General features: G+C 42.4%; 1 protein-coding gene across 1 annotated transcript in view; it reads right to left on the reverse strand.

Moving 5' to 3' along the window:
• The window catches only part of LOC126251833 (cyclic GMP-AMP synthase-like receptor), a 304,227-nt gene extending 290,257 nt beyond the window's left edge, over positions 1–13,970 (reverse strand). The window contains exon 1 of the mRNA XM_049952498.1: positions 13,837–13,970. The gene's annotated coding sequence lies outside the window, so the exon portion shown is untranslated. The remainder of the gene's footprint in view (positions 1–13,836) is intronic.
• Between the last annotated feature and the right edge of the window lie 1,957 nt (positions 13,971–15,927).

A 15,927-nucleotide genomic window follows, 5' to 3' on the forward strand; every position in this document is an offset into this window, starting at 1 on the left:
TTTACGACGGGTGTTATAGGTACCAAATGAAAAACGGGCCGCACCTCAACGAAATGATTTAGTTATTAGTATGTCTACATGTATATTTTGGGTATCAAGCAAATGAAGAATAAGAATATACATCGTCGCAGTGCAACTACAAAACACTTACTCGTACCTACTGATCACAAAGTGCACATAAATACGGAGGCATATTACCTCAAATAAAACTAATCAATTCATATCGCGTCACATACGAATATAAACGACCACATTTCCACATAATCGTAAAGAGATAAGTACGACGTAATGCAAAAACTTTTGCGTTACGAACACAAAGGTGCACGTAAAAAATTATAAGCAACACAATGGTATATAGTACATTAGTTGTTAATACGTTTCGGTTCCATGAAAAGGGAATTCCCTGATAAGTGATTTAAGAAAGGACGAATAGCATTTCCTTAGTAATCCATAAACCAGTAGAATAGTATTCCTTATTCTCTCCCCAACGCAGGAAGCGGCGCCAAAGCGTAGTTAAGCCAGCAACGCGAAACGTAGAATCCTGATGTAAATGTCTTTCTCTGTTTCTCCCTAGGAAAATATTAAACTCTCATAACTGATGTATGCATGACTGGAAAATAAAATGTGGATGCATTAAATGCATATATAGTAGCACAATGTAATGGAATGTAAATAAGTTACTTGTATTTGTGTAAAAAGAGTTTTTTTAAGCTAACCAACAATCTATACCAACCGGCAACTGTAACTGAAAAAGGAATTTTGTAATGTTTTAGTATTTAATAATTTTCTGCGTTTGATACAAATAATGGGTGGAATGTCAGCCTTAGACGTAAGCCATTGTAATATGCAGTGTTATGTCAAAATGTTTATGTTAATTTTATGTGTATATCGAGCCATATGTAAAAGATGAACTTGAAAAACTAACACAAAAGGAGAAAACCTCAAGGATTAAAAACAATTCTCACGTCAAAGCGAACGACGAAATAGATACTGGTATCTAAACGCGTGTACAATAGTGCAACGAATCAGTTATGGTAATGTCATGCTACGCAACGTCTGATATATTAATCATCAAACTACAATTGTGCAAGCATCACTTACCTTGTCGTCGGGTCTTGATGTGCAGTATTCACCCCACTGACAATGTGGATACGACGGAGAAGATCCTTCCCGGGGCGTATCAAAGGTGAATTATCTGCCGCAGCATCGGTTCTTGGAGAGTAAACACACATGCAGCGCACTCACAATGGGAGACCACGCCACAGCAAATTATTCGACAGATAGTACGGCACTCAGTGTGAAAGTGCCACTAAAGCGGGAGTGGAAGCGCGACGACCGTACACAATGCGTGGAGCATTAACGGCTCTTGCGCAGCCAACAAACATATTTCGTGCACATGCGCCCAGAGACTGGCAAAGTTGCCAAAAGGACAAGTAGCCGCTCCAACAGTGCTCTCATGTAAATACTTAATGAACTATCCGTATATAAGTTATGTATTTCCTGTAAGATAATGTGTAAGCAAGACAAACTGACACCTCCAACCCAAAATACAAAGAAACATACGCCGACAAATAAATTTCATTGTACCCCTTTCGGCATAATTTAAATTTAAGGTGTACGAGTGCATACAAAAAACTGTGCACCTCCATTGCATGTCACCGCACAGTGTGGGGGCAATTGTATATATACATAAGGAAAACCACCAACAAGCTACGACAAAAATTTAAAATCAATGATAATAATCATTAGCGCGGCCGCTGTAAGCACCGGAAAATGTATAATTTGCTAAGCCGGAAGGCGAATAACATATGATAAAAACTCCATTTTTTTGTCAATCATTAGAGAGACTCTGTCTTTAGTTCTCGTGGCGAGAAGACGTTTTTCTTGTAATACAATGTGTCGTCTGAATAATAATCCTATGAAAATATTAAGTTTGAAAGTTCGTTTGTGCAAAGCCACGAAACTTTTCTTTTCTTCCGCGCATTATGCCAATGTCATGTCAACAAGCTGCCTGCACCAGAAGAGGAAGTCCCATTAAGAATTAATATTATACACACGGTCAAGAAAGAGAAAAGAAAGAGAAAAACTTATGGCGGAAGAAGACGAATATAACCAAGGGTACCAGACTCGACGTAAGTTCACGACACCACTGGCTCAAAAGTGAAAGACAATCTATTCGCTGCAAAATTAATAAAAATCAAATACTTCAAAAGTATAATTAATTTGTTCAATTATATATATATATATATATATATATATATATATATATATATATATATATATATATAGGGTGAGTCACCTAACGTTACCGCTGGATATACTTCGTAAACCACATTAAATACTGACGAACCGATTACACAGACCGAACGTGAGGAGAGGGACTAGTGTAATTGTTTAATACAAACCATACAAAAATGCACGGAAGTATGTTTTTTAACACAAACCTGCGTTTTTTTTAAATGGAACCACGTTAGTTTTGTTAGCACCTCTGAACATATAAACAAATACGTAATCAGTGCCGTTTGTTGCATTGTAAAATGTTAATTACATCCGGAGATATTGTAACCTAAATTTGACGCTTGAAACCTCCGCCGTTCAGTTGCGTGTTGTAACAAACACGGGCCACGGTCGGCGAGCAGCATCTGCAGGGACATGTTTACGATGACTACCGTGTTTACGAGTGTGGCTGTAGTGCACTGTTGTGGTTTGGTCTAGCTGTCGCAGTGTCCACATGTAGCGCTTGCTGCTATTGTTATTCTGCATTCGTCTCCGCACGCAGACCAACTGTAGTTCTCCGCGTTACCAGACGTCTGTGATAGTGTAGTGTTGTAGGAACTGTGACCATGGTGTATTCTAACTCTGAAAAGGCGGAGATGATATCTATGGCGCGTGTCGACGAAATGCAGCTGAAGCCTGCAGGGTGTATGCAGAACGGTACCCGGACAGAGAGCATCCAACGTGCCGCACATTGCAAAACATCTACCGCCAACTGTATGCAACAGGTATGGTCGTAGCACGCAAACGGGTCCGTAACAAGCCCGTCACAGGAGAAGCGGGTGCAGTTGGTGTGTTAGCTGCTGTTGCCATGAACCCACACATGAGTACACGGGACATTGCGAGAGCCGGTGGACTTAGTCAAAGTAATGTCATGCGCATACTGCATCGTCACCGCTTTCACCCGTTCCATGTGTCGCTACATCAGCAATTACATGGTGATGACTTCAATCATCGAGTGCAATTCTGTCAATGGGCATTAACAGAGAATGCGTTGCAGTTCTACCTGTTTACCGATGAAGCGGGTTTCACAAACCACGGGGCAGTGAATCTACGGAACATGCATTACTGGTCCGTGGACAATCCTCGCTGGCTCAGACAGGTAGAGCGACAGCGACCGTGGACTGTAAATGTATGGTGCGGAATCATTGGCGACCACCTCATTGGTCCTCACTTCATTGCAGGGGCCAAAACAGCTGCAACATACATCGCGTTTCTACAAAATGATCTGCCAACGTTGCTCGAAAATGTCCCACTGGAAACGCGTCGACGTATGAGGTATCAGCATGATGGTGCACCTGCACATTCCGCAATTAACAATAGGGTGACCCTTGACAGGATGTTCGACGGGCGTTTCATAGGACGTGGAGGACGCATAAATTGGCCAGTCCGTTCTCCTGATCTTACACCTCTGGACTTCTTTCTGTGGGGTACGTTAAAGGAGAATGTGTACCGTGATGTGCCTACAACCCCAGAGGATATGAAACAATGTATTGTGGCAGCCTGCGGCGACATTACACCAGATGTACTGCGGCGTGTACGACATTCATTACGCCAGAGATTGCAATTGTGTGCAGCAAATGATGGCCACCACATTGAACATCTATTGGCCTGACATGTCGTGACACACTCTATTCCACTCCGTAATTGAAAACGGAAACCACGTGTGTACGTGTACCTCACCCCTCATGGTAATGTACATGTGCGTCAGTGAAAAAGACCAATAAAAAGGTGTTAGCATGTGGACGTAATGTGCTGTTCCAGTCTCTTCTGTACCTAAGGTCCATCACCGTTCCCTTTGGATCCCTAAGTAATTCTGTGCTCTCCGATACACACGATCGAACAGCGGAGGAGTGGTACTCAAGCGTCAACTTTAGGTTACAATATCTCCGGATGTAATTAACATTTTACAATGCAACAAACGGCACTGATTACGTATTTGTTTATATGTTCAGATGTGCTAACAAAACTAACGGGGTTCCATTTAAAAAAACGTAGGTTTGTGTTAAAAAACATACTTCCGTGCATTTTTGTATGGTTTGTATTAAACAATTACACTAGCCCCTCTCCTCACGCTCGGTCTGTGGAATCGGTTCGTCAGTATTTGATGTGGTTTACGAAATATATCCAGCGGTAACTTTAGGTGACTCACCCTGTATATATGGTGTTACAAAAAGGTACGGCCAAACTTTCAGGAAACATTCCTCACAAACAAATAAAGAAAAGATGTTATGTGGACATGTGTCCGAAACGCTTATGTTCCATGTAGAGCTCATTTTAGTTTCGTCAGTATGTACTGTACTTTCTCGATTCACCGCCAGTTGGCCCAACTGAAGGAAGGTAATGTTGACTTCGGTGCTTGTGTTGACATGCGACACATTGCTCTACAGTACTTGCATCAAGCACATCAGTACGTAGCATCAACAGGTTAGTGTTAATCAAGAACGTGGTTTTGCAGTCAGTGCAATGTTTACAAATGCCGAGTTGGCAGATGCCCATTTGATGTATGGATTAGCACGGGGCAATAGCCGTGGCGCGGTACGTTTGTATCGAGACAGATTTCCAGAACGAAGGTGTACCGACAGGAAGACGTTCGAAGCAATTGATCGGCGTCTTAGGGAGCACGGAACATTCCAGCCTATGACTCGCGACTGGGGAAGACCTAGAACGACGAGGACGCCTGCAATGGACGAGGCAATTCTTCGTGCAGTTGACGATAACCCTAATGTCAGCGTCAGAGAAGTTGCTGCTGTACAAGGTAACGTTGACCACGTCACTGTATGGAGAGTGCTACGGGAGAACCAGTTGTTTCCGTACCATGTACAGCGTGTGCAGTCACTATCAGCAGCTGATTGACCTCCACGGGTACACTTCTGCGAACTGTTCACCCAACAATGTGTCAATCCTCATTTCAGTGCAAATGTTCTCTTTACGGATGAGGCTTCATTCCAACGTGATCAAATTGTAAATTTTCACAAACCACATGTGTGGGCTGACGAGAATCCGCACGCAATAGTGCAATCACGTCATCAACACAGATTTTCTGTGAACGTTTGGGCCGGCATTGTTGGTGATGTCTTGATTGGGCCCCATGTTCTTCCACCTACGCTCAATGGAGCACGTTATCATGATTTCATACGGGATACTCTACCTGTGCTGCTAGTACATGTGCCTTTACAAGTACGACACAACATGTGGTTCATGCACGATGGAGCTCCTGCACATTTCAGTCGAAGTGTTCGTACACTTCTCAACACGAGATTCGGTGACCGATGGATTGGTAGAGGCGGACCAACTCCATGGCCTCCACGTTCTCCTGACCTCAACCCTCTTGACTTTCATTTATGGGGGCATTTGAAAGCTCTTGTCTACACAACCCCGGTACCAAATGTAGAGACTCTTTGTGCTCGTATTGTGGACGGCTGTGATGCAATACGCCATTCTCCAGGGCTGCATCAGCGTATCAGGGATTCCATTCGACGGTGGGTGGTTGGCCGGCCGAAGTGGCCGTGCGGTTAAAGGCGCTGCAGTCTGGAACCGCAAGACCGCTCCGGTCGCAGGTTCGAATCCTGCCTCGGGCATGGATGTTTGTGATGCCCTTAGGTTAGTTAGGTTTAACTAGTTCTAAGTTCTAGGGGACTAATGACCTCAGCAGTTGAGTCCCATAGTGCTCAGAGCCATTTGAACCATTTGGTGGGTGGTTGCATGTACCCTCGCTAACGGAGGACATTTTGAACATTTCCTGTAACAAAGTGTTTGAAGTCACGCTGGTACGTTCTGTTGCTGTGTGTTTCCAGTCCATGATTAATGTGATTTGAAGAGATGTAATAAAATGAGCTCTGACATGGAAAGTAAGCGTTTCCGGACACATGTCCACATAACATATTTTCTTTCTTTGTGTGTAAGGAATGTTTCCTGAAAGTTTGGCCGTACCTTTTTGTAACTATATATATATTTGCACACGAAACATTAAATGGTCATGGTGGTGTCGTACGAGCGGCGCGACTGTTTCTGGAAAGACACGTGAACAATTGGGACGTTTGTCCGTGCCAGAAGATGCGGTCGATGTTGATAAGCCTTATACCCAGTACTGTGAGTACCATTCCACGAGCCCCACGGAGAGAATATTGTCCGGCAGTATTCCTTCCTCTAGAAGTATAGCGTCACTGCTGCCTGTGAGAGACTGTTCACAAGCCTTTTCAGACGTTCAGGAGGCAGTCCTCGGACGGAGCACGCGGCCGTTTCTTGTGTTTTTGTGGGGAACGCTGTTTGTGAACGTGTGTTTCGGAACCCGAATGGGGGTGGGTCTCTTCGAATGCCCTGTTATCAGGAAGAAAGGCTGCAATCAGCACGACCTGTGCGTCATGTCCATCTTCTCATCCGTACTGTCCTACAAGAGCAGCCGTTGATTGTCTCCTGAACGGGGCTCCGTCGTAGCGGATGGGTCCAATAATTCTGACTCCACCATGTCCGTCCCGTCGGGAGCGTCTGTTTGACGAGTGTGGTCGACTTCGTATGGGACAGCCGCCTGTTCATCCTCTGCGTAATTGAGGGGAAGGGTCTTGATCGTAGGGCGAGCCGCAGTTTCACCTTTCGGAATTTGAGTTAATTGCCGTTCTAGACACGTCGACCTAACACGTCCTTCATGGCTGTCCGTCGTACATAATAATCGTCCTACAGCCACCAGTGATGAAGTATAAGGGCACTTGTTACGTCATTTCAGTTCTAATCCGTCGAACCCGGTACGTAGTAGAAGTGGTCCATTCTTAGGCTACGTGGCTGACCACTTCGCCGTAAGATTGGAAAGCCGCATCGCCGTAAGATTGGAAAGCCGCAGTAGCGACGTCCGGTGGAACTTCGAAAGGGAGATCGAAAACGCGTAGCGTACGGTAGCCGAGTCCCCCGTGATCGACAGAGACTACCCATATAGCCATCGGAGTGTTGTTTACATTTTCGCGTAGACGACATTATTCGTAACAGAGTGGTGGACGCTTATTATGTTCTGTGGATCAATTTTAACGTCGTCACATACAAAACATTCAGCTTTGAAAACTCTGTGCATAATCGAGCTGAAAACTGATCTTTATAGTGAAACTAGAATTATAGTAATACCTTCAGCTGCTAACGGGCGCCGGCCGGACTGGCCGTGCGGTTCTAGGCGCTACAGTCTGAAACCGGGCGACCGCTACGGTCGCAGGTTCGAATCCTGCCTCGGGTATGGATGTGTGTGATGTCCTAAGGTTAGTTAGGTTTAATTAGCCCTAAGTTCTAGGCGACTGATGACCTCAGAAGTTAAGTCGCATAGTGCTCAGAGCCATTTGAACCATTTTTTGCTAACGGGCGTTGATGTATATGAAAATCTGTGCCCCCACCGGGACTCAGACCCGGGATCTCCTGCTTGCATGGCAGACGCTCTATCCATCTGTGCCATCGATGGCACAGAGGATAGCGCGACTACAGGGACTTTCTCGCGCATGCCTTCCGCGAGACCCACATTCTCACCTTGTATGTCCACGCACTACATTCGTAGTGTCCCACCCCAAACAGTCATTACTCGTGGAAGACATTCTTACCAAGTCCGGTAAGAGTCCGGGGAATTTGTGTGCATCCGCATGGAAGAAGGTCATGACCGGTGTCGCCAGAACTATATAGCTGAAACATGATTATGAAAAAAGTTGATGGCTGTTATCAAATTAGAACATCTTAACTTTTCATTTACCTTAATTTACTAATAAGATACCTAAAACATTATTGTGATCTACTTTCAAGAGCGTGGCAATACCAGTGTACGTGTACTGCGGCAGTTGACCAATTATCGTCTTTGTGATCATTTACATCATGTTTATTCTTATTATGAAATCAGTATACCAGCGGAACACGAGCGAGCACAATCGAATGGAAACCGAAACCGATCGAATAGTGCCCACTCGCACTCAGCTATCGCATACAGCATATGGATATGGTTCCGAAAGAACAGACACCACATCCATATGAGTACATAGAACTTTATAGTGGTTTGTCTATATGAGTGTGCCACGTTATGTCGGCTGTGATGGACTCTGAACTAGCGGCGACGGCGTAGTAAGCAACTACGTGCTTACACGACTCCGCGAACGGCACGTAAAAGCACGTCCGCGCAGGTCCGCCACTGAAGGCTGTTTCTTCAGCGCTACTGATTCAGCTAAGCATAGCGTTTTCTCTTAAAAAGAAAGAAAACTTTAAATGTAGCAAACACAGATGCGCATAAAATTTCAACGCCGATTTTCTCCGTAAACTTGTGGAAAACGTTTAGAACAAGCTGTTTCTCGCCACTTTTTAATGGTGCTCCACAAGCGTGTTTCACTACGGGGCAAGAAGCAGCGTTAACCATTTTCACACGGACTATTAACAGCTCTACAATCGGAGCACAACAGTACAGGGACTGCGATGGTACGCGATTTTTTAAATGAAAACTACATAGCTGAAACATGATTATGAAAAACGTTGATGGCTGTTATCAAATTAGAACATCTTAACTTTTCATTTACCTTAATTTACTAATAAAGATACCTAAAACATTATTGTGATCTACTTTCAAGAGCGTGGCAATACCAGTGTACGTGTACTGCGGCAGTTGACCAATTATCGTCTTTGTGTTCATTTACATCATGTTTATTCTTATTATGAAAGCTGTACACCAGCGGAACACGAGCAAGCACAATCGAATGGAAACAGAAACCGATCGAATAGTGTCCACTCGCACTCAGCTATTGCATACAGCATAGAGAATTCTCGTTCGCTTGTGTTCGCTCCTGTGTAAACCAGACTTCAGGATCCTATCATATACAACATGTGCAGACTATGGGGCAAAAAAAATTTTGAACCCAGCGTTCAGTTTTGATAATACACTGACGGAGCCGGCCGCGGTGGGCGAGCGGTTCTGGGCGCTACAGTCTGGAACCGCGCGACCGCTACGGTCGCAGGTTCGAGTCCTGCCGTGCGCGTGGATATGTGTGATGTCCTTGGGTTGGTTGGGTTTAAGTAGTTCTAAGTTCTAGGGGTCTGATGACCTCAGAAGTTAAGTCCCATAGTGCTCAGAGCCATTTTTTTGAACACTGACGGAAAAAAATCGCAGTGACAAGAAGGAGCTGTGCAACATAAATGAAAATTGGTAGGCGTGTTTCTACATCCGTAAGACGGTGTCAATTGAAATTTAGCACAAATCGCATGAAAGTGACGCTAATAGTGTCACTATGAGGATGGAAATCATGTTTGCATTAAATACACATTTTAACGGTTGTGAGCGTTAGTTACTTTGAGACTGAATGTGGTGCGTTGATTGTTGCTCAAGAATTCCTTTAAAGGCGACATTACTCGACAGTATTTTTTGGTGTTGCGATTGTTTAAGTCAGTGTAGATTATCCATCACATCACTGCAGTGCCATTCTTACTATATATTTTGTCATTAAAAAAATGATTCAAATGGCTCTGAGCACTATGGGACTTAACTTCTGAGGTCATCAGTCCCCTAGTACTTAGAACTTAACCAGACTGTAGCGCCTAGAACCGCTCTGCCACTCCGGCCGGCTATTTTGTCATTCACGGCGTTTTCGAGTGGTGTAGTATCCATGTCTGAAGTAATGAAAATACTTACGACACGTTCATGTCCAATTACTAAGAACGTTTCTTTATCAACTTTTAATGCATACATTAAGAAAGGTGGTGGTTACCTTGATCAGTTGCTAATCTGCTACATGGAAGGAGTTGTTTATACTAACAAAAAACTAAGTATTCATTTTCGGCAGTTAACTCCTTATCCCAAAGTACTAAATTTAGGATCTTCTATCATTTAGAGAATCTTCACTCAAATGATTTAGAACACAGCGTACGCAAATCCGTACGTAATCCTATTCTGACATGCGTGGTATCTCTTCCGACAACGGAATTCCCTCATTTCATACACAAATGGAACGGGAAGAAACGCTATCATGTGGGAACACGGTAAGTACCCTTCGCCCTGCACTTCGCAGTGGTTTGCAGAAAATCTATGCAGATGTAGACTCCGTTTTTCCGCAGAGCATGGCGATTATTAGTTTCAGTTTTGAGGCGGCGAATTAATCTGGAACTGAAGCAGCCGGGTACGTACAAAACGTTATTTGATTCCATTCTGTTCGTAAAAGTTTACCATTATTCGTTTGCTTCCATGTTGTGAAATACGAAAAATACATGAGTCCCTTTCTAATACATCCGAAAACCAATCACTATTTGACTACGTCAATTTTTTCGCCTTTCAGTCTCTTTTCATCGTATTTGAACCTATTTTCCGTACCTATTATTCTAGAGGATTAATTCCTAGTGTTAACATTTTATTCAAAAACACCAGTCACCCGAAATAAAATCAGAGCTATTCTTTTACAGAAACAGATATCTGTGACGAAGCTCTTCAGAGGCTTTCGAGGCTTAGCCTACGCAAAAATTTGAAGAAAAAGTACAACTAGAATATAACAAGACGTTGAAAACAATTTAAGTTTGTTTTGTACGTTACTAAACTTACATTCGATCCGTCCAAGAGCTGGCAGTTCACAGATTTATGCAGGCTAACCAGTTTTAACGGTTCACTGGAGGCTTCTAGGAACAGCATCTTGCTTTGACGCGGCAGCCGGTAGTCAAGTGTGCTATGGGAGAGTGGCCTTGAGGCTTGGTTGAGCTGCGAAATTGTATTTCGCGCGCGGAAGTCCAGGTTTAGTAGTACCATTCGTGAGTGCATGCGATTAACTCATTATGTTACGGTTAGTGCAGAAGAAACAGTTATATCTTTATTTCGTGAATTAGATGACAACTCATTTTGAAGCTAAACTTACGAAACCAAGTCGCTTACAAAGATAAGCTATTCACACTACACTGAAGACATTAAAATATTTGATGGCAAACAGAACAGAAAATTTCAATTTTCTTGGAATAAAAAGTATCCTCGGCTTACAGGATGCTCTGCTAACAAATTGTATTGTTATACTTGTATTTTTTTTGATGCGTCTGGAATTGAAAAAGAATAGACGTGAACTTCTTTTGAAGTATGTGTAACAAAACATTTTGCCAGAAAAGTCGGGAAACAACAGCATTCAAGAAGGCACCTTCAGAATCACGGCAGTTTTCAGTTCCTGGGTCATGGAGAAATTGAACATTCATTTTCTGAAGGAGACAAACTTCTATTCATAAAATATAATGCGGTTGTGAAACAAAAAAGATTCGTAATCGAGAGACTTATTGATGTTGTTTGTATCTTGGGAAAGCGAAAGTTCGCATTCAGAGACCACTCTGACGATGCAAGTTCTGGAAACAAGAGAATTACTTAGAATTAATTGAACTTTTGTCTAGACAGCAGTTTATTCATGATCACTTGCAGGAGCACGTCTGGGTTCAAAGGAACATAAAACACAGTTCAAAGGGAATTGATTTAGTCGATGTCGTTAGTGATGGAATTAAAGAGAGTTAGAATCATACAAGTTTGTTGCAGTGCAAGCAGATAAAACCGTGGATATATCTTGTAAGTCACAAACGAATATTCTAGTGATAAAATTGCTCATGTTTTATCAGAAATTGTACTCAGTGTACTTGATGTCTGAGGCATTGCTTAAAAAATAATGAACCAACTTTGATGTAGCCTCAGTCATATCAGTTAAACATGGTGGTGTCCATAACTTTGTTACACAAAAATATCCACGAGCTATATTTTAGCACTGTTATACTTGCAAACCTAATCTAATGCTGTTAATAATCATCATCAGTTTTCTGCTATATTAGCAGGTCCTTTGCCTCTCCATTTTCTGCGATCCATCGCAGTTAGGCTTTTCATTTGCAACTTCGTAGCATTCCATTCATTTTTAGAAAATCTACAAAGAGAACACAACTCTTAGAAAATAAAAGATTCAGATGGCCTAAAACATGTACTAAATGCTAGAATTCAATTCAGGAGCTATTTTGTCAATATATCTTAAATACCATGAGTTTAAAGCATTTTCCAGAGTATGACCACAATTGATGTGGACTGAGATGCAGAGTTGTTCTACAGTGCTTGTGGTTTTCTTAGCAGTCTTACTAAAATTCATTTCCTTTTCCTGCTTTGCCTTTACACAGAAATATTAGTGTGTGTTGACCATCTTTATGGACTTCTTCAATACAAAATTGCGTGTGATATTATGTGCAATGCTGAAATCAAGAAGACATCTGTTTGTTAAAAGTTATTCTATCAGAAAAACTGTGAGCTCACCTATTAAAAGCTGTAGCAATAAATTTCACGGTGAAATATGTGTTAGAGAATATGACTTGCAGTTCCTTAAAATGTTATCTTATGAGATCTTAGATAACATGATAGCGCAAATTGAAATGAGTTTTGGAGACCTTCAGAATATTCAGTTTATGAGGTTGCTTGATAAGAACCAGTTTTGAAATTATAGATCAAATTTTCCAGCAATAAAACTAAATTGCTTTCATACAACTTACCCATTATACAACAAAGAACGACTGGAAAATCTATTGGAAAATGAGTTAGGAAACATTTATACTGACAAACATAAAAACTTACCACTTGCAGACCTTAAATTCTTTATGGGCAATGATCTTGAAAAAATTTATAACAAAGTTACAAAGCTTATCAAATTGATTCTTATATTGCCTGTCACTACAGCTTCAGAGAGAAGAGTTTAAAATTGCCTTTGCAATTCAATGACAAATATAGCTTAAGTTCTCTCTGCATAACAGCCATAGAAAAGAAACTGGTTAAATAACTCACAAGTGATCAGAAATTTAAAGATAAACTGATTGATAACTTAACTACCAAGAAGAATTGACGCACGTCTGTATAAAAAGATAGAAGGTAAGCCTTCCCGCAGTTAATTCATTAGCTTCGCCTCTGACAGATACGTTGCTGAAATTTCCACCAACATCTCCATTCCACCCATGAAATTTCATGTCTAGTGGCACTTCTTACAGCCTGCCTCATTAGGGGTGAAGGAATGGGTAATGTCCTTTCTATCTGACAAGACGCTTGACCACCTTTAAAGTAAGCGCGGAGTAAGAACTTTTTCCGCGCCTATGTTTGCGGCGCAGTTGTGATGATATCTGAATCCTGGTTTGGGATTGCATCACCCATTTACAGTTCCATAAGAATCTATCGTTCCAGCATTCACTCTAGTTTCAGTACACATTTACTCATAAGGGACTAAAAAGTAATGTTTATTCGGGTGTGCTGCACCATATAATTGAGAAATTTGCATGAGTTTTAGTACATAACCACTAACTATGAAAACTTCAAGAGCGCGAGGAGGAGTACTGTAAATGTTCTCCATATATACGATACAGGGTAATGAAATACAAACATAGTAAAACAACAAAATCGCGAAGTGACCACTCCAGATGAACTGGAGAAGCATTAGCACAGCAAAAGCGTAACGAAATATTAGAATCGACACAGTACTCACTGTGAGTGACTGTTTTCTATTCTTGTTTATTGTATCCGTTACCATTACAGAACAACCCTTTCATTCGAGATAATTGTCAAGACGTCACCGCTAAGCGCGTACTTACCGTTTGTCGCACAGGCTGTGCACGTCTTCCACAATAACCCAAAGCTCGTGGAGTCTCCTGCACATCTACAACTGTGACGTTGAGTCCCCCTAGTCGCAAGTCCATCACGTGACGCTATCGCGTCCCTGCCACTGCACAGCAACTACGTCTAGATTAACGGGGAAGCACGTTTCTTTCGCAATCGTCAGTGCCGCCAACCCAGTCAGCTTATCCGGTAGTGTGATGTCAGCATCTACAGAAAAAAAAGGCGACTACGTCCAGTGCATAATGATACACACAAGATTCGTCTCCAGCTAATTTAGCGCCTTGGCTAAGTAGCGTGTCTGACGCTCTAACCCGCCCCACCAATCCACTCCCCCCTCCCACTTGCCGTCCCAGTGCAATAATGTATTGTTTAGGCAGATGTAACAGAAGGAGGCACATTTCAGACTACCTAACAGATCAAAACGAAAATTTCTGTTCCGACACTGACAATGTTGAGTGTTTATATAAAAAGTTGAAGGCAATCGTGAAATGCGTTTTAGACAGGTACATGCCGAGTAAAACTGTGAGCGACGGAAAAAACCCACCGTGGTTCAACAACAAAGTTAGGAAACTACTGCGAAAGCAAAGAGAGATTCACTGCAAATTTAAACGCATCCATAACCTCTCAGACAAACAGAAGCTAAACGATGTCAAAGTTAGCGTAAGGAGGGCTATGCGTGAAGCGTTCAGTGAATTCGAAAGTAAAATTCTATGTACCGACTTGACAGAAAATCCTAGGAAGTTCTGGTCTTACATTAAATCAGTAAGTGGATCGAAACAGGATATCTAGACACTCTGGGATGATAATGGCATTGAAACAGAGGATGACACGCGTAAAGCTGAAACACTAAACACCTTTTTCCAAAGCTGTTTCACAGAGGAAGACCACACTCCAGTTCCTTCTCTAAATCCTCGCACGAACGAAAAAATGACTGACATCGAAATAAGTGTCCAAGGAATAGAAAAGCAACTGAAATCACTCAACAGAGGAAAGTCCACTGGACCTGACGGGATACCAGTTCGATTCTACACAGAGTACGAGAAAGAACTTGCCCCCCTTCTAACAGCAGCGTACCGCAAGTCTCTAGAGGAACGGAAGGTTCCAAATGATTGGAAAAGAGCACAGGTAATTACAGTTTTCAAGAAGGGTCGTCGAGCAGATGGGCAAAACTATAGGCCTATATCTCTGACATCGATCTGTTGTAGAATTTTTGAACATGTTTTTTGCTCGCGTATCATGTCATTTCTGGAAACCCAGAATCTACACTGTAGGAATCAACATGGATTCCGGAAACAGCGATCGTGTGAGGCCCAACTCGCTTTATTTGTTCATGAAACCCAGAAAATATTTGATACAGGCTCCTAGGTAGATGCCATTTTCCTTGACTTCGGAAGGCGTTCGATACAGTTCCGCACTGTCGCCTGATAAACAAAGTGAGAGCCTACGGAATATCAGACCAGCTGTGTGGCTGGATTGAAGAGTGTTTAGCAAACAGAACACAGCATGTTGTTCTCAATGGAGAGACGTCTACAGACAAAGTAACCTCTGGCGTGGCACAGGGGAGTGTAATGGGACCATTGCTTTTCACAATATATATCAATGACCTAGTAGATAGTGTCGGAAGTTCCGTGCGGCTTCTCGCGGATGATGTAGAATACAGAGAAGTTGCAGCATTAGAAAATTGCAGCGAAATGCAGGAAGATCTGCAGCGAATAGGCACTTGGTGCAGGGAGTGGCAACTGACCCTTAACATAGACAAATGTAATGTACTGCGAATACATAGAAAGAAGGATCCATTATTGTATGATTAAATGATAGCGGAACAAACACTGGTAGCAGTTACTTCTGTAAAATATCTGGGAGTATGCGTACAGAACGATTTGAAGTGGAATGATCATATAAAATTAATTGTTGGTAAGGCGGATGCCAGGTTGAGATTCATTGGGAGAGTCCTTAGAAAATGTAGCCCATCAACAAAGGAGGTGGCTTTCAAAACGCTCGTTAGATCTATACTTGAGTATTGCTCATCAGTATGGGATCTGTACCAGGTCGGGTTGACAGAGGAG

The sequence above is a fragment of the Schistocerca nitens genome, chromosome 4, assembly GCF_023898315.1.
Source record: "Schistocerca nitens isolate TAMUIC-IGC-003100 chromosome 4, iqSchNite1.1, whole genome shotgun sequence".
Taxonomy (NCBI): domain Eukaryota; kingdom Metazoa; phylum Arthropoda; class Insecta; order Orthoptera; family Acrididae; genus Schistocerca; species Schistocerca nitens.